The sequence below is a fragment of the Chiloscyllium plagiosum genome, unplaced genomic scaffold (genome assembly GCF_037043375.1).
Source record: "Chiloscyllium plagiosum isolate Xiang-an unplaced genomic scaffold, Cpla_swu_hap1 HiC_scaffold_12, whole genome shotgun sequence".
Lineage (NCBI taxonomy): Eukaryota > Metazoa > Chordata > Chondrichthyes > Orectolobiformes > Hemiscylliidae > Chiloscyllium > Chiloscyllium plagiosum.
The window spans coordinates 101,633,613-101,660,085 of NW_028270150.1; the positions used below are offsets into that span (position 1 = coordinate 101,633,613).

A 26,473-nucleotide genomic window follows, 5' to 3' on the forward strand; every position below is an offset into this window, starting at 1 on the left:
TGTTTGGTTGGTTGGTTGGTTGTTTGGTTGTTTGGTTGGTTGGTTGGTTGTTTGGTTGGTTGGTTGGTTGGTTGTTTGGTTGGTTGTTTGGTTGGTTGATTGTTTGGTTGGTTGTTTGGTTGGTTGTTTGGTTGGTTGGTTGGTTGTTTGGTTGTTTGGTTGGTTGGTTGGTTGTTTGGTTGTTTGTTTGTTTGGTTGTTTGGTTGTTTGGTTGGTTGTTTGGTTGTGGTGAATTGGCGAGTTCACCAGCGGCCGCGGGAACTCTGCGCGGGTCCGGCCAGCCCGGACTCTGACACGCTCCCGCTTCCAGACCGTTTTGGAATGAACCCAACGCCGAACGGAAAAATAAAGGAAGCCGGGGACAACTGCGGATGCCGCAGATCAGACGCAACAACGATAAAAAGAGGAAAAGCTCAGCAGCACCTGGGAAGAGAAATCGGAGTGAACTTTTCTAACTTTTAATTTCCCTTCACAGATGCTGAGCATTTGCATCAACTTGAACGATCGATCTGGTGAGTTTTTATGTGGCACTGTCTTGGTGTATGTGGTGGTTGGCTTTGTTTTTTTTGAGTTTGTGCTGATTGGGTGAACTCCCACACAGGTCGAGAGGCTGATGTGCTGTGTCCCCCCCCTCTCCTGTGTCACCCCCCCCTCTCTCCTGTGTCACCCCCCCCTCTCTCCTGTGTCCCCCCCCCTCTCTCCTGTGTCCCCCCCTCTCTCCTGTGTCACCCCCCCCTCTCCTGTGTCACCCCCCCTCTCTCCTGTGTCCCCCCCCCTCTCTCTCCTGTGTCCCCCCCTCTCTCTCTCCTGTGTCCCCCCCCCCTCTCCTGTGTCCCCCCCCCTCTCTCTCCTGTGTCCCCCCCCCCTCTCTCCTGTGTCCCCCCCTCTCTCCTGTGTCCCCCCCCCCTCTCTCCTGTGTCCCCCCCCCTCTCTCTCTCCTGTGTCCCCCCCCCCTCTCTCTCTCCTGTGTCCCCCCCCCCTCTCTCTCTCCTGTGTCCCCCCCCCCTCTCTCTCTCCTGTGTCCCCCCCCCCTCTCCTGTGTCAGTGATTCACCCAGACAGCCCAGCCTCCTCCTGCCAGTGTTACGTGGCCAGAGACAGAGGAAGGCAGAGACAGTCGGGAGGGAGTGGGCTTGACCTGGGACACTCTCTCGGCCGGATCCGACCGACCTCCCTCCCCGGACACACACACACACAGGAGAGACCCCCCCCCCCCCCCCCCAACCAACAAACCCACCCAGCTCCAGGCTGCACTGAGGCGGCTGAATGAGAGTGAGAGCCCAGGACGAGCACTGACCTCTCTCTCCCCCCCCCCCTCACCCCCACCCCATCTTTGAGAAGGGGCACCTCACACCATCTTCGGACACCCCCCCTCCTCCCGGCTGGGGCACAGCAAGGGCATTCGAGGAGCCAGCTTGTCCTGGAGAGAGAGAGAGAGAGAGAGATTCTGCATTCCTGTAGCGCCTTACGCCCCCCCACTCTCAGAGCGGGCCAGAGGTAATTGACACACACACACACACACACAAAGGTGTTGCGTTTCGGAGCGGCTCGGGGGGGGGGGGGGGCCGCCTGGGGTTGTGCACAGCAAGATCCCACAACGCAGGAGAATCCGGGGGGGCGGGGCAGGGAGGTGAAGTGTTGGCGGAGGAGGGTCGAGGAATGCACATTTCGGGGAAAACGCATCTGCGGAGAGAAGTCAGGGGACAACGTTTCTCAGGACGGGGAGTACCTGGATAGGACTCGAACCCGCCAGCTTGTGAATGGCCTCGGCCTGAGACCTCCAGGGTGGGGCAGGGAGGGAGGGGGCGCATGTAGATCCGTTGGCCTCTGCTTTCAGTGTGTGTCAGGCAACCGGTTGGATCTTTCCCCACCCCTCCCCTCCCCTCCCCTCCCCTCCCCTCCCCTCCCCAAACCTCTCTCTAACCCTCTCCAGCCAGCTTCCCCTGGCATTGCTCCCCCTCCACCCCAACTTCCCCCAAAGCCCTACCGTTCTCACCCCTGCCCTCGAATTCTCTTGAGTCCACCACCACCAACAGCTCCCACTCCCTCCACAACTCCACCGACTTCCTCCAGAACCCCACCCCTCCGAGTTTTGTGACCACAAATTCATTTAGGATGGGTTGTTGGAGCATCCAGTCACACAAATTGAATTTAAATGGGGGGTGGGGGGAAGAGTGGGTCAATGGGATCAGTTTGGGGATTGATACGGGGCTATGGGGGGAGAGTGGGTCAATGGGATCAGTTTGGGGATTGATATGGGGCTATGGGGGGAGAGTGGGTCAATGGGATCAGTTTGGGGATTGATATGGGGCTATGGGGAGAGAGTGGGTCAATGGGATCAGTTTGGGGATTGATATGGGGCTATGGGGAGAGAGTGGGTCAATGGGATCAGTTTGGGGATTGATATGGGGCTATGGGGGGAGAGTGGGTCAATGGGATCAGTTTGGGGATTGATATGGGGCTATGGGGGGAGAGTGGGTCAATGGGATCAGTTTGGGGATTGATACGGGGCTATGGGGAGAGAGTGGGTCAATGGGATCAGTTTGGGGATTGATATGGGGCTATGGGGGGAGAGTGGGTCAATGGGATCAGTTTGGGGATTGATATGGGGCTATGGGGGGAGAGTGGGTCAATGGGATCAGTTTGGGGATTGATACGGGGCTATGGGGGGAGAGTGGGTCAATGAGATCAGTTTGGGGATTGATACAGGGCAATGGGGGGAGAGTGGGTCAATGGGATCAGTTTGGGGATTGATATGGGGCTATGGGGGGAGAGTGGGTCAATGGGATCAGTTTGGGGATTGATACGGGGCTATGGGGGGAGAGTGGGTCAATGAGATCAGTTTGGGGATTGATACAGGGCAATGGGGGGAGAGTGGAATTAGTTTGGGATTGATATAGGCAGTTGGTGTATGTATCGATTACTGCTGGGATGTGGGGTCCCAGTTTTCCACTTCTGGTGCTTTTCTGAGTAAATTTGCCAATTTGTGGATGGACCTGCACTTGGGTTGGGGTCAGGACAGGTTTGGGACTGAGCTAATGGCAGCTGCATATCACAGAGTCAGGAGGTCCCAGGGGGATCCGATGGGGTGGTATACCCGTTGTCTGAATAACTGAGACCCTCTCCTCCACAATGGATACACACGCTTGTTGGAACCTGCTCAGGAGACATCGCCTGACTGGGATGGAATGCAGCAATCTGATTTATTTGCAGCTGGGCAAAGGTTTCCCATCTGTTTGCACAGAGCCTCCCAGGCACAGATAACCGGCCTGGTGATAACATATCACAAACAGCTTTAACATCAAAGGCTGAGAATTGAAAGCAGCTTTCGCACAGCGGGCACGGCAGTGTTGGGCTGGTGGAATTCTCCAATTCGGGTGGTGGGCGGGGTGGTTGGGATGCTCTAGCCCCAGTAAGTGGGATCTTGCTGTGCCTCGGCCAATCACGGGTGAGCTGTGTGAATAGATGTGAGAGTATGTAACTGATGGGGCATCTCCAACCTGCGTTACCCCACAAACCTGCCCAGGCAAGCAGTTCACATCAGGAAGAACTGCTCAGTTTCTAGAAGAAAATCTCTGTCTCAAACTCACTGTGCCTTATGATCTTTATCAGCTCCTGTTTGAATACCTCTGTGCAGGCTTGTTGACTTTGGAGCAGTGTTTGGACTGAAACGTTAAACAGAGCGCAGCGGTTTGTGTGTACCCTCATGCAGGGATGCGTTCCAGCTTCAACAAGAATCTGTGGAGCACTCACACATTGTCTCGTGTCCACCCACCTTTCTGGGGCTTTCAGAAGTGGCGAAGTGAACATTGATTCAGCAGTGCTTGGGACAGAGCCCTTCCTTCCCGCTGTCGATCTGGTTGACTTCAGTGGGAGAGGAGAGAACTCATTGTCAGCTCTTTTTGTTGTTGTTGTTTGGCGAGATTTCTTTTTGTCTGGCAAGGCACCTCGCAGGCTTAGTGCTGGCAGCGAATGGCGTGAGGGAAGGAATTCATGAGAAATAAACACGGGGAGATTTCTGGGGAACCTCAGCGCGTCTGGCAGCATCCGTGGAGAGTGGAACAGAGTTTTCACATTTCGACTCTTCTGAGCTGGAAAATGATATTTATTTTTCATGCTGTTGACAGAGGGGGAGGAGGAGTGAGTGGAGCAGATGGTGAAGTTGCCCAAAGGCAAAGTTGCAGGTCGTGTGGATGGTGGTACAAGGGGTAAAATGTTGGGTGTGAAAAGGAGAAATTGGGTTCGCTTTGATTAGATTACTTACAGTGTGGAAACAGGCCCTTCAGCCCAACAAGTCCACACTGACCCTCCGAAGCGCAACCCACCCAGACCCATTTTCCTACAGGCAATTTAACATGGCCAATTCACCTGACCTGCACATCTTTGGATTGTGGGAGGAAGCTGGAGCACCCGGAGGAAACCCACGCAGACACGGGGAGAATGTGCAAACTCCACACAGTCAGTCACCTGAGGCAGGAATTGAACCCTTGTCTCTGGCAGTGTGAAGCAGCAGTGCTAACCACTGAGCCACTTTGCTAAGGGCAAAGTCGACAGAATACAAACACGAGACTGGGCAGGGAATGTTAAAGAAGAAATATAGTATATAGAGAGACCAGTGATCACGCTGTGAAGTTGGGGAACTTGACATTTAGCACTGGAAGCTGTAAAGTGTCTAAGTGGAAAATGAGATCTTGTTCCGCAAACTTGTGTTGTGCTTTGTTGGAACATTGGAACAGACACAGGACAGAAATGTTAGTGTGAGAGCAAGGTGGATTATTGAAATGGTAAAAACAACCAGGAGGTCAGGGACATTTCCACAGACAGAGGTGGAGACGTTCAACAGAGTTGTCAACCAGATTATGTTTGTGTCTCTAATGTAGGTGAGACTGAATTGTGAGCAGTGAACGTGGCAGACTGTATCGTGAGCAGTGAACGCGGCAGACTGTGTATCGTGAGCAGTGAACGCGGCAGACTGTGTATCGTGAGCAGTGAACGCGGCAGACTGTATCGTGAGCAGTGAACGCGGCAGACTGTATCGTGAGCAGTGAACGCGGCAGACTGTGTATCGTGAGCAGTGAACGCGGCAGACTGTGTATCGTGAGCAGTGAACGCGGCAGACTGTATCGTGCGCAGTGAACGCGGCAGACTGTATCGTGAGCAGTGAACGCGGCAGACTGTATCGTGAGCAGTGAACGCAGCAGACTGTGTATCGTGAGCAGTGAACGTGGCAGACTGTATCGTGAGCAGTGAACGCGGCAGACTGTGTATCGTGAGCAGTGAACGCGGCAGACTGTATCGTGAGCAGTGAACGCGGCAGACTGTGTATCGTGAGCAGTGAACGCGGCAGACTGTATCGTGCGCAGTGAACGCGGCAGACTGTATCGTGAGCAGTGAACGCGGCAGACTGTATCGTGAGCAGTGAACGCAGCAGACTGTGTATTGTGAGCAGTGAACGTGGCAGACTGTGTATCGTGAGCAGTGAACGCGGCAGACTGTATCGTGAGCAGTGAACGCGGCAGACTGTGTATCGTGAGCAGTGAACGCGGCAGACTGTGTATCGTGAGCAGTGAACGCGGCAGACTGTGTATCGTGAGCAGTGAACGCGGCAGACTGTGTATCGTGAGCAGTGAACGCGGCAGACTGTGTATCGTGAGCAGTGAACGCGGCAGACTGTATTGAAGGAAGTATAAGTGAAACACTGTACTTCAGCAGGAAGGTGGATTTGGGGCTTTGGAATGAATGAAGTTGGCTTGGAGTTTGTGTCTCTGGGCACGATGTTCATCATTGTCAGTGTAACTGCAATCTGGAGCAGAAGCAACAGCCCCGTGTACCCAGGTACAGAGTTAGCTGGGGTACATTGTTCGGTGGGAAGGGGAGAACATTAAGCTGTGTGGAGTTTGCACATTCTCCCCGTGTCTGCGTGGGTTTCCTCCCTGTGCTCCAGTTTCCTGGGGGCTGTATGGTGGCTCAGTGGTTAGCACTGCTGCCTCACAGCGCCAGGGTCCCAGGTTCGATCCCAGCCTCGGGTGACTGTCTGTGCGGAGTTTGCACATTCTCCCCGTGTCTGCGTGGGTTTCCTTTGGGAGCTCTGATTTCCTCCCACAGTCCAAAGATGTACAAGTCAGGTGAATTAGCCAGGCTAAATTGCCCATAGTGTTAGGTTCATTAGTCTGCGGGAAAAGGGTCTGGGTGGGTTACTCTTCAGAGGATCAGTGTGGACTTGTTAGGCCAAATGGCCTGTTTCCACACTGTAGGGAATCTAATCATAAGTGCATGAGAAAAGTAGGAACAGGAGTAGGCCTCAAGCCTGATTCAAGATCCTTGATGAAAGGCTTTTGCCCGAAATGTCAATTTTCCTGCTCCTCGGATGCTGCCTGACCTGCTGTGCTTTTCCAGCTTGACACTGATCTTCAGCATCTGCAGTCCTCACTTTGGCCGAGGGAATTCCTGACACTACTGAGCCTTGCAGAGAAGAAATTCCTCCTCATCCCAAGGGAAACCTTATGTTTGCACATGTGTCCCTTGGCTCTAGAGTTCACCCCACGAGGGGAAACATCCTGTCAGCACTGACCTTGTCGAGACCCCACCGAATTGTGTGCGTTTCAGTCTGATCAGCTCCTTCTTTGACAGTGCACTGAGTGCACGGGCCCAACCTTCCCTCAACAGCAAAAGCCTTTGCTCCCAGGAATCAGCTGAAGTAACCCTCCCTGAACCGCTTCCAAACTAAATATAACAAGGAGAATTGTAGACAGTACTCTCATGTCGTATCTCACTGGGAACAGTGACATTAAGAATAGTACAGGTCATAGAGATATACAGCACGGAAACAGACCCTTCGGTCCAACCTGTCCATGCCGACCAGATATCCCAACCCAATCTAGTCCCACCTGCCAGCACCCGGCCCATATCCCTCCAAACCCTTCCTATTCATTTACCCATCCAAATGCCTCTTAAATGTTGCAATTGTACCAGCCTCCACCACTTCCTCTGGCAGCTTATTCCATACCCATACCACCCTCTGTGTGAAAAAGTTGCCCCTTAGGTCTCTTTTATATCTTTCCCCCCTCACCCTAAACCTATGCCCTCGAGTTCTGGACTCCCCCCGCCCCAGGGGAAAAAAAGCTTTGCCTATTTACCTTATCCGTGCCCCTCATGATTTTATAAACCTCGATAAGGTCACCCCTCAGCCTCCAATGCTGCAGGGAAAACAGCCCCAGCCTGTTCAGCCTCTCCCTCTAGCTCAAAGCCTCCAACCTGGCAACATCCTTGTAAATCTTTTCTGAACCCATTCAAGTTTCACAACAGGAAGGAGACCAGAATTGTACGCGATATTCCAACTGTGGCCTAACCAATGTCCCGTACAGCCGCAACATGACCTCCCAACTCCTGTACTCAATACTCTGACCAATAAAGGAAAGCACAGTGACTCCACTTTCCAGAGTCTAATCCATCACAGTTCCAGCTAAGATGGTGGGACCAACTCATCAAACTGTGCACCCTGTGAGTCTGCCATTCCCAGATTAAATTAAATTATCACCCCTGTGAGAGGAGGTGGTGGAGGCAAGTGCAGCTACGACATTTAAAATGCATCAATAGGAAGGGATTAGAGGCTTATGGCTGAAAATGTGTTGCTGGAAAAGCGCAGCAGATCAGGCAGCATCCAAGGAACAGGAGAATTGACGTTTCGGGCATAAGCCCTTCTTCAGGAATGAGGAAAGTGTGTCCAGCAGGCTAAGATAAAAGGTAGGGAGGAGGGACTTGGGGGAGGGGCGTCAGAAATGCGATAGGTGGAAGGAGGTCAAGGTGAGTGTGATAGGTCAGAGTGGGGTGGGGGCGGAGAGGTCAGGAAGAAGATTGCAGGTTAGGAAGGCGGTGCTGAGTTCGATGGATTTGACTGAGACAAGGTGGGGGGAGGGGAAATGAGGAAACTGGTGAAATCCGAGTTCATCCCTTGTGGTTGCAGGGTTCCCAGGCAGAAGATGAGGCGCTCTTCCTCCAACTGTCGTGTCGCCATGGTCTGGCGATGGAGGAGTCCAAGGACCTGCATGTCCTTGGTGGAGTGGGAGGGGGAGTTGAAGTGTTGGGCTACGGGGTGGTTGGGTTGGTTGGTCCGGGTGTCCCAGAGGTGTTCCCTGAAACGTTCCGCAAGTAGGCTGCCTGTCTCCCCAATATAGAGGAGGCCACATCGGGTGCAGAGGATGCAATAGATGATGTGTGTGGAGGTGCAGGTGAATTTGTGGCGGATATGGAAGTATCCCTTGGGGCCTTGGAGGGAAGTAAGGGGGGAGGTGTGGGCGCAAGTTTTGCATTTCTTGCGGTTGCAGGGGAAGGTGCCGGGAGTGGAGGTTGGGTTGGTGGGGGGTGTGGACCTGACGAGGGAGTCACGGAGGGAGTGGTCTTTACGGAATGCTGATAGGGGAGGGGAGGGAAATATATCCTTGGTGCTGGGGTCCGTTTGGAGGTAGCGGAAATGACGGCGGATGATGCACTGTACATGGAGATTGGTGGGGTGGTAGGTGAGGACCAGTGGGTTCTATCCTGGTGGCGGTTGGAGGGGGCGGGGCTCAAGGGCGGAGGAGCGGGAAGTGGAGGAGATGCGGTGGAGGGCATCGTCGACCACGTCGGGGGGGAAATTGCGGTCCTTGAAGAAGGAGGCCATCTATGTTGTACGTATTTTGAACTGGTCCTCCTGGGAGCAGATGCGGCGGAGACGAAGGAATTGGGAGAATGGGATGGCGTTTTTACAGGGGGCAGGGTGGGAGGAGGTGTAGTCCAGGTAGCTGTGGGAGTCGGTCGGTTTGTAGTAGATGTCCGTGTTGATTCGGTCACCCGAGATAGAAATGGAAAGGTCTAGGAAGGGGAGGGCTGCACCAGGTCCTAGCTCCCAGCCCTGCCGTGTTTTCACCATCCCTCCAGACCTCCCCCTCTCTGAGGATGAACGATCAGTCCTCAGAAGAGGCCTCACCTTCATTCCCCTACGCTCCCGGATTAACGAGTTCAACACGCGACGAGACATCGAACAATTCTTCCGCCGCCTTCGCCTCCGTGCCTACTTCTTCAACCAAGACTCCCGCCCACCCTCTGACGACCCCATCTCCCACCTCCAACACACCCCATCCACCTGGACATCCCGTGCTGGCCTCCTACCTGCCCTTGATCTCTTCATAGCGAACTGCCGCCGCAACTTCTCCCCCCCTCCCACCCACTCCAACCTCTCACCTTCGGAACCCGCAGCCCTCCACTCCCTCCGCTCGAATCCCAACCTCACTATCAAACCAGCAGACAAGGGAGGTACGATGTAGTTTGGCGCACCGACCTCTACACCGCTGAGGCTAAACGCCAGCTTGTGGACACCTCCTCTTACTGCCCCCTTGACCATGACCCCACCCCCCACCACCAAACCATCATCTCCCAGACCGTCCATAACCTCATCACCTCAGGGGATCTCCCATCCACCGTCTCCAACCTCATAGTCCCACAAACCCGCACCGCCCGCTTCTACCTCCTGCCCAAAATCCACAAAACTGACTGCCCCGGCCGACCTATTGTCTCCGCTTGCTCCTGCCCCACCGAACTCATCTCCGCATACCTCGACACGGTCCTGTCCCCCTTAGTCCAAGAACCCCCCACCTACATTCGGGACACCACCCACGCCCTCCACCTCCTCCATGATTTTCGCTTCCCCGGTCCCCAACGCCGTATCTCCACCATGGACTTCCAGTCACTGTACACCTCCATCCCCCATCACGAAGGACTCAAAGCCCTCCGCTTCTTCCTTTCCCGCCGTACCGACCAGTACCCTTCCACTGACACCTTCCTTCGACTGACTGAACTGGTTCTCACCCTGAACAACTTCTCTTTCCAATCCTCCCACTTCCTCCAAACGAAAGGAGTAGCCATGGGCACCCGCATGGGCCCCAGCTATGCCTGCCTCTTCATAGGTTATGTGGAACAGTCCATCTTCCGCAACTACACTGGCCCCAACCCCCACCTTTTCCTCCGCTACATCGATCACTGTATTGGCGCTGCCTCGTGCTCCCACGAGGAGGTTGAACAATTCATCCACCCCGACCTCAAATTCACCTGGACCGTCTCAGACTCCTCCCTCCCCTTCCTAGACCTTTCCATTTCTATCTTGGGTGACCGAATCAACACGGACATTTACTACAAACCAACCGACTCCCACAGCTACCTGGACTACACCTCCTCCCACCCTGTCCCCTGTAAAAACGCCATCCCATTCTCCCAATTCCTTCGACTCCGCCGCATCTGCTCCCAGGAGGACCAGTTCCAAAACCGTACAACCCAGATGGACTCCTTCTTCAAGGACCGCAATTTCCCCCACGTCGTGGTCGACGATGCCCTCCACCGCATCTCCTCCACTTCCCGCTCCTCCGCCCTTAAGCCCCACCCCTCCAACCGCCACCAGGACAGAACCCCACTGGTCCTCACCTACCACCCCACCAATCTCCATGTACAGCGCATCATCCGCCGTCATTTCCGCTACCTCCAAACGGACCCCACCACCAAGGATATATTTCCCTCCCCTCCTCTATCAGCATTCCGAAATGACTACTCCCTCCGTGACTCCCTCGTCAGGTCCACATCCCCCACCAACCCAACCTCCACTCCCGGCACCTTCCCCTGCAACCGCAAGAAATGCAAAACTTGCGCCCACACCTCCCCCCTTACTTCCCTCCAAGGCCCCAAGGGACACTTCCATATCCGCCACAAATTCACCTGCACCTCCACATACATCATCTATTGCATCCTCTGCACCCGATGTGGCCTCCTCTATATTGGGGAGACAAGCCGCCTACTTGCGGAACGTTTCAGGGAACACCTCTGGGACACCCGGACCCACCAACCTAACCACCCCGTGGCTCAACACTTCAACTCCCCCTCCCACTCCACCAAGGACATGCAGGTCCTTGGACTCCTCCATCGCCAGACCATGGCAACACGACGGCTGGAGGAAGAGCGCCTCATCTTCCGCCTAGGAACCCTCCAACCACAAGGGATGAACTCGGATTTCACCAGTTTCCTCATTTCCCCTCCCCCCACCTTGTCTCAGTCAAATCCCTCGAACTCAGCACCGCCTTCCTAACCTGCAATCTTCTTCCTGACCTCTCCGCCCCCACCCCAGTCTGACCTATCACGCTCACCTTGACCTCTTTCCACCTATCGCATTTCCGACGCCCCTCCCCCAAGTCCCTCCTCCCTACCTTTTATCTTAGCCTGCTGGACACACTTTCCACATTCCTGAAGAAGGGCTAATGCCCGAAACGTTGATTCTCCTGTTCCTTGGATGCTGCCTGACCTGCTGCGCTTTTCCAACAACACATTTTCAGTTTTGATCTCCAGCTTCTCCTTAGAGGCTTATGGGCCAAGTGCTGGCAAATGGGACGACGTTACTGTAGGATATCTGGCCAGGCATGGATGACTTGGACTGAAGGGTCTGTTTGTGTGCTGTACATCTCTATGACTCTCTGATTCTTCTTCAGTTGCTTTCCCCCAAACACACTGGGGATTCTCTGTGGACTCGAAGCCCACAATGATAAACATGATTCGGAGATGCCGGTGTTGGACTGGGGTGTACAAAGTTAAAAATCACACACCACCAGGTTATAGTCCAACAGGTTTAATTGGAAGCACACTAGCTTTCGGAGCGACGCTCCTTCATCAGGTGATAGTGTCACTCCGAAAGCTAATGTGCTTCCAATTAAACCTGTGGGACGATAACCTGGTGTTGTGTGATTTTTCACAACGATAAAAGGGACAAAGGATTCAGATCTGACATCAGTTTCCAAATCCTGCACGTCGTCCTGTCCACCTCACCCTGCAGTTCTGTCCAGTACTGCGGACGTCACAGTACTGACAGATTACATTGAATCAGAATGCTCCTGTTTAACCTTCACAACATCAGCAGGTTGCAGTACCATCTGCTCGTGAGCATGGACCTCTGTAGAGAAGAAAGTGCGAGTCATTTTGTGGGTCCTTACAAAAGCCTGGGACAGTTCAGATTCACTGGTAACCAGTTTCTCTGCCCCAGATCTATTGGACGTATACCACACTTCAGATGCTTGAGTGAAGGAGGATGGATTACATTTCACAACTGAAAGACTGAAGCACTGTCACAGGGTCAGTGCTGAGGGAGTGCAGCACTATCGGAGGGTCAGTGCTGGGGGAGAACCGCACGGTCGGAGGGTCAGTGCTGAGGGAGTGCCGCACTGTCGGAGGGTCAGTGCTGAGGGAGTGCCACACTATCGGAGGGTCAGTGCTGAGGGAGTGCCGCACTGTCGGAGGGTCAGTGCTGTGGGAGTGCCGCACTGTCGGAGGGTCAGTGCTGTGGGAGAACCGCACTGTCGGAGGGTCAGTGCTGGGGCAGTGCCGCACTGTCAGAGGGTCAGTGCTGAGGGAGTGGGCAGTGTCGAAGGGTCAGTGCTGAGGGAGTGCCGCACTGTCGGAGGGTCAGTGCTGAGGGAGTGCCGCACTGTCGGAGGGTCCGTGCTGTGGGAGAACCGCACTGTCGGAGGGTCAGTGCTGAGGGAATGCCACACTGTCGGAGGGTCAGTGCTGTGGGAGTGCCGCACTGTCGGAGAGTCAGTGCTGAGGGAGTGCCACACTGTCGGGGGGTCAGTGCTGAGGGAGTGCCGCACTGTCGGGGGGTCAGTGCTGAGGGAGTGCCGCACTGTCGGGGGGTCAGTGCTGAGGGAGTGCCGCACTGTCGGAGGGTCAGTGCTGAGGGAGTGGGCAGTGCCGGGGGGTCAGTGCTGAGGGAGTGCCGCACTGTCGGGGGGTCAGTGCTGGGGGAGTGCCGCACTGTTGTAGGGTCAGTGCTGAGGGAGTGCCGCACTGTCGGGGTGTCAGTGCTGAGGGAGTGCCGCACTGTCGGAGGGTCAGTGCTGTGGGAGTGCCGCACTGTCGGAGGGTCAGTGCTGTGGGAGTGCCGCACTGTCGGGGGGTCAGTGCTGAGGGAGTGGGCACTGTCGGAGGGTCAGTGCTGAGGGAGTGCCGCACTGTCGGAGGGTCAGTGCTGAGGGAGTGCCGCACTGTCGGAGGGTCAGTGCTGAGGGAGTGCCGCACTGTCGGAGGGTCAGTGCTGTGGGAGTGCCGCACTGTCGGGGGGTCAGTGCTGAGGGAGTGCCGCACTGTTGGAGGGTCAGTGCTGGGGGAGTGCCGCACTGTCGGAGGGTCAGTGCTGAGGGAGTGCCGCACTGTCGGAGGGTCAGTGCTGAGGGAGTGCCACACTGTCGGGGGGTCAGTGCTGAGGGAGTGCCGCTCTGTCGGAGAGTCAGTGCTGAGGGAGTGCCACACTGTCGGGGGGTCAGTGCTGAGGGAGTGCCGCACTGTCGGAGGGTCAGTGCTGAGGGAGTGCCGCACTGTCGGAGGGTCAGTACTGAGGGAGTGGGCAGTGTCGGACGGTCCGTGCTGTGGGAGAACCGCACTGTCGGAGTGTCAGTGCTGTGGGAGTGCCGCACTGTCGGAGGGTCAGTGCTGTGGGAGTGCCGCACTGTCGGAGGGTCAGTGCTGGGGGAGTGCCGCACTGTCGGAGGGTCAGTGCTGAGGGAGTGCCGCACTGTTGTAGGGTCAGTGCTGAGAGAGTGCCACACTGTAGGAGGGTCAGTGCTGAGGGAGTGCCGCACTGTCGGAGGGTCAGTGCTGAGGGAGTGCCGCACTGTCGGAGGGTCAGTGCTGTGGGAGTGCCGCACTGTCGGAGGGTCAGTGCTGGGGGAGTGCCGCACTGTTGTAGGGTCAGTGCTGAGAGAGTGCCACAGTGTCGGAGCGTCAGTGCTGAGGGAGTGCCGCACTGTCGGAGGGTCAGTGCTGTGGGAGTGCCGCACTGTCGGAGGGTCAGTGCTGAGGGAGTGCCGCACTGTCGGAGGGTCAGTGCTGTTGGAGTGCCGCACTGTCGGAGGGTCAGTGCTGAGGGAGTGGGCAGTGCCGGGGGGTCAGTGCTGAGGGAGTGCCGCACTGTCGGGGGGTCAGTGCTGGGGGAGTGCCGCACTGTTGTAGGGTCAGTGCTGAGGGAGTGCCGCACTGTCGGGGTGTCAGTGCTGAGGGAGTGCCGCACTGTCGGAGGGTCAGTGCTGTGGGAGTGCCGCACTGTCGGAGGGTCAGTGCTGTGGGAGTGCCGCACTGTCGGGGGGTCAGTGCTGAGGGAGTGGGCACTGTCGGAGGGTCAGTGCTGAGGGAGTGCCGCACTGTCGGAGGGTCAGTGCTGAGGGAGTGCCGCACTGTCGGAGGGTCAGTGCTGAGGGAGTGCCGCACTGTCGGAGGGTCAGTGCTGTGGGAGTGCCGCACTGTCGGGGGGTCAGTGCTGAGGGAGTGCCGCACTGTTGGAGGGTCAGTGCTGGGGGAGTGCCGCACTGTCGGAGGGTCAGTGCTGAGGGAGTGCCGCACTGTCGGAGGGTCAGTGCTGAGGGAGTGCCACACTGTCGGGGGGTCAGTGCTGAGGGAGTGCCGCTCTGTCGGAGAGTCAGTGCTGAGGGAGTGCCACACTGTCGGGGGGTCAGTGCTGAGGGAGTGCCGCACTGTCGGAGGGTCAGTGCTGAGGGAGTGCCGCACTGTCGGAGGGTCAGTACTGAGGGAGTGGGCAGTGTCGGACGGTCCGTGCTGTGGGAGAACCGCACTGTCGGAGTGTCAGTGCTGTGGGAGTGCCGCACTGTCGGAGGGTCAGTGCTGTGGGAGTGCCGCACTGTCGGAGGGTCAGTGCTGGGGGAGTGCCGCACTGTCGGAGGGTCAGTGCTGAGGGAGTGCCGCACTGTTGTAGGGTCAGTGCTGAGAGAGTGCCACACTGTAGGAGGGTCAGTGCTGAGGGAGTGCCGCACTGTCGGAGGGTCAGTGCTGAGGGAGTGCCGCACTGTCGGAGGGTCAGTGCTGTGGGAGTGCCGCACTGTCGGAGGGTCAGTGCTGGGGGAGTGCCGCACTGTTGTAGGGTCAGTGCTGAGAGAGTGCCACAGTGTCGGAGCGTCAGTGCTGAGGGAGTGCCGCACTGTCGGAGGGTCAGTGCTGTGGGAGTGCCGCACTGTCGGAGGGTCAGTGCTGAGGGAGTGCCGCACTGTCGGAGGGTCAGTGCTGAGGGAGTGGGCAGTGCCGGAGGGTCAGTGCTGAGGGAGTGCCGCACTGTTGGACGGTCAGTGCTGTGGGGGTGCCGCACTGTTGGACGGTCAGTGCTGAGGGAGTGCCGCACTGTCGGAGGGTCAGTGCTGGGGGAGTGCCGCACTGTTGTAGGGTCAGTGCTGAGGGAGTGCCGCACTGTCGGAGGGTCAGTGCTGAGGGAGTGCCGCACTGTCGGAGGGTCAGTGCTGTGGGAGTGCCGCACTGTCGGAGGGTCAGTGCTGGGGGAGTGCCGCACTGTTGTAGGGTCAGTGCTGAGAGAGTGCCACAGTGTCGGAGCGTCAGTGCTGAGGGAGTGCCGCACTGTCGGAGGGTCAGTGCTGTGGGAGTGCCGCACTGTCGGAGGGTCAGTGCTGAGGGAGTGCCGCACTGTCGGAGGGTCAGTGCTGTTGGAGTGCCGCACTGTCGGAGGGTCAGTGCTGAGGGAGTGGGCAGTGCCGGAGGGTCAGTGCTGAGGGAGTGCCGCACTGTTGGACGGTCAGTGCTGTGGGAGTGCCGCACTGTTGGACGGTCAGTGCTGAGGGAGTGCCGCACTGTCGGAGGGTCAGTGCTGAGGGAGTGCCGCACTGTCGGAGGGTCAGTGCTGAGGGAGTGCCGCACTGTCGGAGGGTCAGTGCTGTTGGAGTGCCGCACTGTCGGAGGGTCAGTGCTGAGGGAGTGGGCAGTGCCGGAGGGTCAGTGCTGAGGGAGTGCCGCACTGTTGGACGGTCAGTGCTGTGGGAGTGCCGCACTGTCGGAGGGTCAGTGCTGAGGGAGTGCCACAGTGTCGGAGCATCAGTGCTGAGGGAGTGCCGCACTGTCGGAGAGTCAGTGCTGAGGGAGTGCCACACTGTCGGGGGGTCAGTGCTGAGGGAGTGCCGCACTGTCGGGGGGTCAGTGCTGAGGGAGTGCCGCACTGTCGGGGGGTCAGTGCTGAGGGAGTGCCGCACTGTCGGAGGGTCAGTGCTGAGGGAGTGGGCAGTGCCGGGGGGTCAGTGCTGAGGGAGTGCCGCACTGTCGGGGGGTCAGTGCTGGGGGAGTGCCGCACTGTTGTAGGGTCAGTGCTGAGGGAGTGCCGCACTGTCGGGGTGTCAGTGCTGAGGGAGTGCCGCACTGTCGGAGGGTCAGTGCTGTGGGAGTGCCGCACTGTCGGAGGGTCAGTGCTGTGGGAGTGCCGCACTGTCGGGGGGTCAGTGCTGAGGGAGTGGGCACTGTCGGAGGGTCAGTGCTGAGGGAGTGCCGCACTGTCGGAGGGTCAGTGCTGAGGGAGTGCCGCACTGTCGGAGGGTCAGTGCTGAGGGAGTGCCGCACTGTCGGAGGGTCAGTGCTGTGGGAGTGCCGCACTGTCGGGGGGTCAGTGCTGAGGGAGTGCCGCACTGTTGGAGGGTCAGTGCTGGGGGAGTGCCGCACTGTCGGAGGGTCAGTGCTGAGGGAGTGCCGCACTGTCGGAGGGTCAGTGCTGAGGGAGTGCCACACTGTCGGGGGGTCAGTGCTGAGGGAGTGCCGCTCTGTCGGAGAGTCAGTGCTGAGGGAGTGCCACACTGTCGGGGGGTCAGTGCTGAGGGAGTGCCGCACTGTCGGAGGGTCAGTGCTGAGGGAGTGCCGCACTGTCGGAGGGTCAGTACTGAGGGAGTGGGCAGTGTCGGACGGTCCGTGCTGTGGGAGAACCGCACTGTCGGAGTGTCAGTGCTGTGGGAGTGCCGCACTGTCGGAGGGTCAGTGCTGTGGGAGTGCCGCACTGTCGGAGGGTCAGTGCTGGGGGAGTGCCGCACTGTCGGAGGGTCAGTGCTGAGGGAGTGCCGCACTGTTGTAGGGTCAGTGCTGAGAGAGTGCCACACTGTAGGAGGGTCAGTGCTGAGGGAGTGCCGCACTGTCGGAGGGTCAGTGCTGAGGGAGTGCCGCACTGTCGGAGGGTCAGTGCTGTGGGAGTGCCGCACTGTCGGAGGGTCAGTGCTGGGGGAGTGCCGCACTGTTGTAGGGTCAGTGCTGAGAGAGTGCCACAGTGTCGGAGCGTCAGTGCTGAGGGAGTGCCGCACTGTCGGAGGGTCAGTGCTGTGGGAGTGCCGCACTGTCGGAGGGTCAGTGCTGAGGGAGTGCCGCACTGTCGGAGGGTCAGTGCTGTTGGAGTGCCGCACTGTCGGAGGGTCAGTGCTGAGGGAGTGGGCAGTGCCGGAGGGTCAGTGCTGAGGGAGTGCCGCACTGTTGGACGGTCAGTGCTGTGGGGGTGCCGCACTGTTGGACGGTCAGTGCTGAGGGAGTGCCGCACTGTCGGAGGGTCAGTGCTGTGGGAGTGCCGCACTGTCGGAGGGTCAGTGCTGGGGGAGTGCCGCACTGTTGTAGGGTCAGTGCTGAGGGAGTGCCGCACTGTCGGAGGGTCAGTGCTGAGGGAGTGCCGCACTGTCGGAGGGTCAGTGCTGTGGGAGTGCCGCACTGTCGGAGGGTCAGTGCTGGGGGAGTGCCGCACTGTTGTAGGGTCAGTGCTGAGAGAGTGCCACAGTGTCGGAGCGTCAGTGCTGAGGGAGTGCCGCACTGTCGGAGGGTCAGTGCTGTGGGAGTGCCGCACTGTCGGAGGGTCAGTGCTGAGGGAGTGCCGCACTGTCGGAGGGTCAGTGCTGTTGGAGTGCCGCACTGTCGGAGGGTCAGTGCTGAGGGAGTGGGCAGTGCCGGAGGGTCAGTGCTGAGGGAGTGCCGCACTGTTGGACGGTCAGTGCTGTGGGAGTGCCGCACTGTTGGACGGTCAGTGCTGAGGGAGTGCCGCACTGTCGGAGGGTCAGTGCTGAGGGAGTGCCGCACTGTTGTAGGGTCAGTGCTGAGAGAGTGCCACAGTGTCGGAGCGTCAGTGCTGAGGGAGTGCCGCACTGTCGGAGGGTCAGTGCTGTGGGAGTGCCGCACTGTCGGAGGGTCAGTGCTGAGGGAGTGCCGCACTGTCGGAGGGTCAGTGCTGAGGGAGTGCCGCACTGTCGGAGGGTCAGTGCTGTTGGAGTGCCGCACTGTCGGAGGGTCAGTGCTGAGGGAGTGGGCAGTGCCGGAGGGTCAGTGCTGAGGGAGTGCCGCACTGTTGGACGGTCAGTGCTGTGGGAGTGCCGCACTGTTGGACGGTCAGTGCTGAGGGAGTGCCGCACTGTCGGAGGGTCAGTGCTGAGGGAGTGGGCACTGTCGGAGGGTCAGTGCTGTGGAAATGCCGCACTGTCGGAGGGTCACTGTTAAAGTGCTTATTTGAGACGGCTTTGGGAATCCCTGATGGAATTGACCTGTAAGCCTCTCTTGGTTCATCCCGAAGATTGTACTCTGTGGTAGTCTGGAATATAAAATTCTTACAGACAGTTTAGTTTAAATTATTACCTTTATTTACCAGTGGCATCAATGTTACACTATAACATAGAGACCTACAAGCCAGGCTTTAGCAGAGTAGTGGCATCAGCTCTTACCCCCTGAGAGCTGTCTCAGGCTGCTCTCCTTATTGCTGCTGTCTTTACACAGAAATTGGTGTTAAAATTACAAAAACGCCACATGTCCTTAATTCGATAATCAGTGATAAAAAGACAAAGGTTAGCAGAGGAAGAGAAACTCATTGACAGGTCTGAGTATGCTTAACTCGTTAAGCTACATGGACATCAAAGTGAGAAACAGCGATCCAGCCAGCCCCAAATGGCCGATTGCTTTGGCTCGATAACCTTCTCTTTTAACAGTACATTATAACGAAAGACTAGTCTCAACGACGTGGGAAAGGTCATGAGGTGACCTTGCTCAGTTAACATCTGCAGTATCATTGTCCTGCAAAATGGCGTCTGCTTTTAAAATCATCTTAGATTCCCAGAATGCAAATTAAATTCATAACATCCCCGGATCTTGAGCTCCAGGGAATAACACACAAATATTCAATCCATGACAAGCCAGTGTTCACTCAACTCAGACCACAAAGAGTTAATCTTTCCACCAGCATCCATTCTCTCTCTCTCTCGGCAACTGAAGGGGGAATTAGAGGTGCACAGTATTTTTGGTCTAAATTCACCTTTCCAACTTGTCTTTTTAACTACAGTAGCTAGATTGCAGAAGCTGTATAAAGATATCTCTGGCAGTAGCGGTAGGTTGGATAGGAGACGGTTCCATCAAGAAGGTATAGGCTGACAGTCTCGGAGCAATAGATGCCTTAGGGGGTCTGTGATTTCGGTACTATGTGTTCAGTACTGCAATTTGTACGGTTCCTTTTGGGAGAGGAACAGACAAACGTTTAAAAGTAACAATTTTCCTGCTGATGGAGTGGATAAAGTTATGGAATAGTGCCTTCTCGTGACAACTGGCATCGATATGTTGTGAGGGTGACAGTCATGTCGAGAGTGGTGTTTGGAGGTGTAATGTGAATAGCTTAAATGAGTTTGAGGTGGGCAGCTGCATCCATAGCTTCCGATAGTATTGGTACAAGTTTCTTAGAGCTGACAAATTCTATCTTCGGGGGAGTAGTGGGGAAAATGATATACTTATCATCATCGGAGCTACCCGAAGCACCAATGCCACTGCCAGCTGTGATTACATTGGCATTCTACACCTAAACTGTTGGTTTTGTTTCTGTTAGTGGCATCGGGGTGACAAGTGGGACATATTAGTGTTCTCACAGTATCAAGGCTAGTGTTCAGAATTGCAATAGGGGTAGCAAAACAGGTATGGTTAGCAGAGTGAGTGTTAATTTCTGCTGTTTTGTGGTCATTGGGGTTGTCTTGTCATGAGTGGTAGTAACACCGTCAGTGATAGTGATGGTGGTAGGTGATGATGTGGTGGTTGGTGTAGGGGAAAGAGTCATTGATGGGCATCTAATGGTCTCATTGTTTCAGCATGTGGCATCCTCCAAGGTATTGTTTAGATTGATAAAATGAATTCCTGTGACATTGTTCATCCCAACAAATGTACATACCACCTTCGTCACTTCTCCATCTGATTCCTTAGCATTGACACAAATTCCGTTCATACAGTCACATCGGAGATATTACATGCACTTGGGTTGGGTTTTCATCGGATGATTGTATTTGTACTAATACTCGGACTGTGAGGGTGATACGAGCCTGCAATGTCCTTTGTAGACCCACGTTGAACGTCCTTCTACCTTTACTGCAGTTTCAGGTGTCAGAAGAACTTGATAAGGACCTTTCCAGCGAGGCTCCAATTTTTCTCCATTAAAGTCTTTCAATAATACGTAATCACCAGGGTTGATGCCTTTAAATGTTGGAGCTCTTTCTCCGTCCTTCCCCGGTACCCGATAGGCTTCTTTGACCTGTTGAGGATAAGACTGCAGTGCTTTGGTTCCAGGTACCACTGCATCTCTTCAGGGTGTTGGGCCATCAATGGTGTAGACCAGGGAATCCTCAGGAGCTTCCCATGTATCAGGTCAGCTGCAGAGAGTCCCGTCTTTTTCTGGGTCCTGGTTCTCATATTAAAAGAGCAATTGGGAGTACTTGCAGCCAATTAAGGCCCGTTTCCTCGACCACCTAGCTTAGCTGACCTTTTATGGTACCATTGGCTCTTTCTACAATTCCCACTGCTCGGGGATGGTTGGCACAATGGAATTTTTGATTCATATTCAAACTCTTACATAGTTCCCTTGTTTAGCTCCACACAGAAATGGGGGCCATTATCGGAAGAGACCATTACTGGTATTCCAAACCTGGGTATGATTTCCCTTCATAGAATTTTACAGGTAGTTTTTGCCGGGCAGTCAATACAGGGATAAGCTTCAATCCATCTACTGCTCAATTATCACTGAGCAGTAATTAGAGCAATGGTATCTAGGTGTTAGTATAAAATCTAACGGGATTTAATTAAAAGGTGCACTTGGCTAGGGAGTTTCACTTGGTGGACACTTTACTGCTTTCCTGGGATAATGTTTTTGACACATTAGGCAGTTTGCAGCTGCTTGTTTTGCTTTTTCTTGCAGGTGGGGATTCCACCAAGTTTGGACAATTCTGTCCACCATTCCCTCCTTACCGACATGTATATGAACATAATCAACTGGAAGAGGCAAAAATAAGTTGGGTAGACATGTCCGTCCGACCGACGTAACCCAAAGCTTATTGTAACTATTTACATAACAACCATGGGTCATCCATCTTTGTCTTTTCTCGTCAGAGGGGGTCCCCCTGATGGGTCCGTATTTGCTCTCGGTCAGGGATGGTCGGGGTGTCAGAAGAGGAAAGAGGATGCTCTTCCTCTGGTTTCCTGATGGTCATTTGAGTGACCATATCTCTGTTCCAACGCTGCCACCTCGGCAGCCGTGTTCGCGGCGTTGTTGCCTTTGGTGACACCAGAAGGAGTGAGCGAAATATTTGATCATTGCCCAATTGAGAGGGAAGTTGAATAGTGTGGAGAAGGTTAGCAGCGTATGCAGCATTGAGGATAGGGGTTCCTGAGGAGGTATGGAAGCCACACTGTTACCAGAGTTGACCAAAATCCATGGGAACATCCCAAGGCATAGTGGGAGTCAGTGTAGATATTAGCTGACTTCCCTTCAGCAAGCATGCAGGCGCAGCAAGGAGCTCAGCTTGTTGGGCAGGACAGGGTGGATCGATGGAATAAGCTCCTATCGTTTGGGACAAAGTGACAATCGCGTATCCTGACACGTGTTTGCCCTCTGGAGAGACAGAAGAAGAGCCATCAACAAAATGTGTCAAACCCGGGTTAACAAGAGCCTGATCCGATAAGATCAGGATGTGGCCTAGTAACAAGGTCATTTATAACAACACAGTCATGGGGAGGATCGGGCAATTCAAGAGACTCCTCCTGCAAGAATGAGGCGGGGTTAGCATGAGAACAGTATTTAAAAGAGAGAAGCAGATTCTGAAGTAATGAGATTTCCTCGCAACCTCGTCAGGCCGCAGTGAGATGTTGATTACGTTTAGAGGTAAGCAAAGACACCGCAGAATGGGAGGTACAGATTAGATTATGATTCGGAGATGCCGGTGTTGGACTGGGGTATACAAAGTTAAAAATCACACAACACCAGGTTATAGTCCAATAGGTTTAATTGGAAGCACACTAGCTTTCTGAGCGACGCTCCTTCATCAGGTGATTGTCTCCTGTTGGACTATAACCTGGTGTTGTGTGATTTTTAACAGATTAGATTAGATTACTTACAGTGTGGAAACAGGCCCTTCGGCCCAACAAGTCCACACCGACCCTCCGAAGAGCAACCCATCCAGACCCATTCCCCTACACCTAACACGACGGACAATTTAGCATGGCCAGTTCACCTAACCTGCACATTTTTGGACCGTGGGAGGAAACCGGAGCAATCCCACACAGAAACGGGGAGAATATGCAAACCCCACACAGTCAGTCGCCTGAGGCGGGAATTGAACCCGGGTCTCTGGCGCTGTGAGGCAGCAGTGCTAACCACTGTGCCATCGTGCCACCCACAGACTTCCACTGTTTGATGTAAAGTTATATTAGGGGCAGCCAATACCATGTATGGATGGCTGGGAGAATCTAGGTGCATAAAGGCATACGTTGAGCAACAGGGTCAAGTTTAGTGGAATAATAGACAACAGAGCGCCATGCGGAGCCATGTTGCTGGGCGAGAAGCTGTAGCGCAGTTTTCAAAGATGGCAACATAGAGGTGGAAGTGGCGCTCAGACAAAGGTTGGCCTAACGCAGGAGTTGGAGAGAAGGTAGTTTTAAGTTCCGTAAAGGCTTGTTGGTGTTCAGGAGTGCGATCATACCGTTGAGGGGCATTGGATGAGGACAAGGGCGATAATTTCCGAGTGAGAAGGGCACAATTGGGAATCCATTGCTGGCGGTAATTGACAAGACCTAGAAAGGACCTCATCCGTTTGGGAGTGGTTGGAGGAGCAAGACAAAGAATAGGATCAATATGTTCAGGTGTCAAGCCTCGATCCGATTCAGAGGTGAGAGTACTTAGGAATGGACTGCTTTCTGATTTGTCTTAACCTTGCTGGGGAGTACAACATAGCCACATTGATGGAGATGGTTCAGGAATGCAGCAGAGCCAGTGTGATTGGAAGGTTAATCGGTGCAAGCGAAAAGGAGGTCATCGACGTATTGAACTAGGGTAGAGTCTCCAGGAAATTCAAGTGATTCAAGTTGGGTGTGAAGGGTCTCTGAAAAAAAGTGTGGGCGAGTGAATAAACCCTTGATGTAGGTGGGTCCATGTGTACTGATGGCCCTTAAAAGTGAAGGCAAAAAGGTACTGGCAATCTGGATGGAACGGAATACAAAAAAATGCATGATGGAGGTCAGCAATAGTAACAATCTTGGCATTAGCTGGGACTTGGCTGAGGATAGTAGCAGGATTGGCAATGAGAGGGTGAAGGGGCTCAATGATTTTATTTACTTCACAAAGATCTGGAACAAGTCGCCTTTCAGGGCGTCCAGGTTTAGGAATTGAAAAAAATGGGTATATTACTGAGAGAATGGTAGGGGACATGGATGCCTTGCTGTAAGAAAGAGTCAATAAGTAAGATTGAACGCCAGCTTCAGCTTCTGGCTTTGCAGGTATTGGGGTATAGAGGGGTATTAGGTTTAACAGGAGTAGAGTTAGGTGGGATTTTAGCAAGGCCCACTTCTGTTTTGGAGGCCGCCCAGACTTTGGGGTATACTACATCGGTGGGTGGGGGTGGGCATAACGATGGTGAAGGTTGCTGTGAATTGAATAAGGCTGAGCGTAAAGTAAAATCGAACCCTGAGCAGGAATCTGAATATTATGGGAGGTCTGATCAGCCTGTTCAAAAAGAATCACAGTGACAAAACCTAGGTCTTTGGTTTGGTGGTCTGGATTCACGTGAATGGTGACGTGAGGGAAAATGAGAGGTTCCGCTTTCCAAATATGAGGAGGGACTGACACGAGGAGGGCACTGCCAGCAAGTGAAGTGATCTCACCAATCACCCAAGAATGTTGGGTGCTGCCCAGCAAGAGACCAAAGTATTGTTCAAGGCTGTGGTCAGTCCTGGAGGGATCAGAAGCTAAAGTAACGTGGGGGTGAGGTACATTAGGTAAAGTAGGATTAAAAGAATGAGGATCCAAATCAAGAGACCATCATTGAGGGGGGCTTTGGTTTGGTGTTGACGTATTGGATAAAATGAGGTGGATCCTGAATTAGGATACCTTCGTCATGACACTCAATAGTAGTATGTAGAGGACAGAGGAGATCTCTAGCGAGTAGAGGGATACGTAACCTATCAGTAACAACAAAGTGAAAAGAGAGTGAGATGCAATTTTTCCACACCACTCTGAGAGGGACAGTTTATGCGTAACAATTGGAGGAACCATCAAATCCTTGTAGGGCTTCAACATTGTCTGAGATTTGAAAGTCAAAGGCATTTACAAGATTAGCAGGAAGCGATGACACTGTGGCTCCCATGTTGACCATGAATTCAATATCATGACCATTAACATTAAAGGTTATCATAGGTTCATCCTCAGGGCTAGCGGTAACCATGGGAAGATGCAAGGGAGGATGATGACCTACGTCAGGGAGTCAGGTTCGGAAAGGGTTCCATGCAGGAAAAGGGGCAAACTGCTGGGGTCCCTGGGGAGGGGGTCAGAAGGTTGCTGGCTTCTTCCATTCCAGTGATCGACAGGGGGACTGTCTTGGGTAAAGGGCAATCCTTGGACCAATGTCCTGGTTGATTACAGATTAAACAAATGTCGGGTCATTTGGGGACTAGAGGGGTGGGAGAGTGGAGAGGAATAGTAAGGGGATGTACAGGGGTTAAGGGGCATCATGGACTGTTGGGGAGAGTACATAAGAGGACCCCAAGGCCCTATTGTCTTGCCATACTGGATGACCGTCTGAGGGTTCCATTTGATAGCCTGGCTGGCCTTGCGGACATGAAGGTCTATTCGGAGTTCTGGTTTTAGGTCTAGACCCTGGAGTTTGGGCAAATTTGGTCTTGACCTTAACTATTGAGGCCTTACTGAGTTGGGATCCTTTAGTTCCCAGACGTAACAGCTGAATTGTTTAACATCGGCATCTTGCCAGTGCATACTATGGGTTTTAATAGCTTTTTGTACCTGGCCAGGAAGGACAGTCAGACACAAGGCATTAAATTGGGGCGATTGTCCTCGTGGGTACTGAGCATCACCAGAGTAAGCACTATAGCAGTCCTTAAAGCAGACCAGAAAATCCTCAGCTCCTTCGCCTGAGCGAGGTTTACATGTGAGGACCTTACTCCCATTGAATACATGGCACACTGCTTGACGGAGGCAGGTAATAATCCAATCTGATCTATAAGGTTCACCTGGATGCATAAGCACGAGTTGGGTATGATTATTACATTGTAAAATTTCTAAGAACTTGGTCCATTTTTCAAGGAAAAGAGCGCATTCTATGAGGTTGAGTGCGTTTTGAGAGGCCGCATTGCAAATAGTCCTCGTCCTACTAATATAATTAACAAATCCTTCGGGATTCTTTCCATAGTCTGGAGTCTTATTGATGATGCTACAGAGTTCATGAGGGCTTCCAAGGTTGATAAAGATTAACAAATGGATTTTGTTCCTGATTCTGGGCAAGTGGGTTAGGGACTCTTCCAGTTGGGAAGTTTCCCCTTGGCTATTTCATATGGGGGTGAGTGCGAGGACTAACATTAAGGTCTCTAAACTTTGACTGTCATTCATCAGTGTCTTCAGGACTCTCTTGTAGTGGGGCCATGGAGCTCAAAAAGGTTCCCTTCATGTCTTAGTCTTAGTTGATTCCTATTGCGGGTAGCAATGGGGTTATGGTAACCTCGATCATCCGAATTCTCATTGGACAGGAGAGGCCAATGAGGAGAAAAGGGTACAGGCCTTGGTATGTTCGTCCTTGGAATGGGGGGGGAGGTTTCAGGGGCTTTCGTTTCGTAGCATGCGTTCGCTTTGGCCGTACTACAGGTGGGTTTCGAGGAAGTCCCTGTTGGGGAACTGGAAAAGGCAGTTAACAGAAGAGGGGGCATAATAAAAGATCTCCTCCTCCTCCTCCGATTCAAATTCCTCGCTTGCAGGAGAATCGTTGTCCTTTAATAATGGGTCTTTGGGGTAGGTGGGGTAGCAGGAGCTGTCCTTGTTGCCTGCCTGCTCCTGTGTGGCTGTAGCTGATCTTTATTTACCAGTCTCCCTTTTCTCTGGGGCCCCTGAAATTTCAGATCAGGTTGTGGTTCTCAGCCGCCTTGATTGTTTGGCTAGTTTTTTCTCTTAGGAGGAGAAAGTGAGGTCTGCAGATGCTGGAGATCAAAGTTGAAACTTTATTGCTGGAACAGCACAGCAGGTCAGGCAGCATCCAGGGAACAGGAGAAGGGCCTTTCCTGAAGAAGGGCCTGTGCCCGAAACGTCGAATCTCCTGTTCCCTGGATGCTGCCTGACCTGCTGTGCTGTTCCAGCAATAAAGTTTCAACTA

The 26,473-nt window shown here is 54.3% G+C and overlaps 1 protein-coding gene across 15 annotated transcripts in view; it reads left to right on the top strand.

Moving 5' to 3' along the window:
• The first annotated feature begins 422 nt into the window (after nt 1–422).
• The window catches only part of LOC122555472 (pleckstrin homology-like domain family B member 2), a 242,555-nt gene continuing 216,504 nt past the window's right edge, over nt 423–26,473 (top strand). For 14 of the 15 annotated variants that reach the window (XM_087993113.1, XM_087993101.1, XM_087993109.1 and 11 more), the window contains exon 1: nt 1,345–1,496. The gene's annotated coding sequence lies outside the window, so the exon portion shown is untranslated. Of the gene's footprint in view, nt 513–1,344; nt 1,497–26,473 lie in introns of those variants that run through there. The other variant, XM_087993097.1, reaches the window with a different exon arrangement.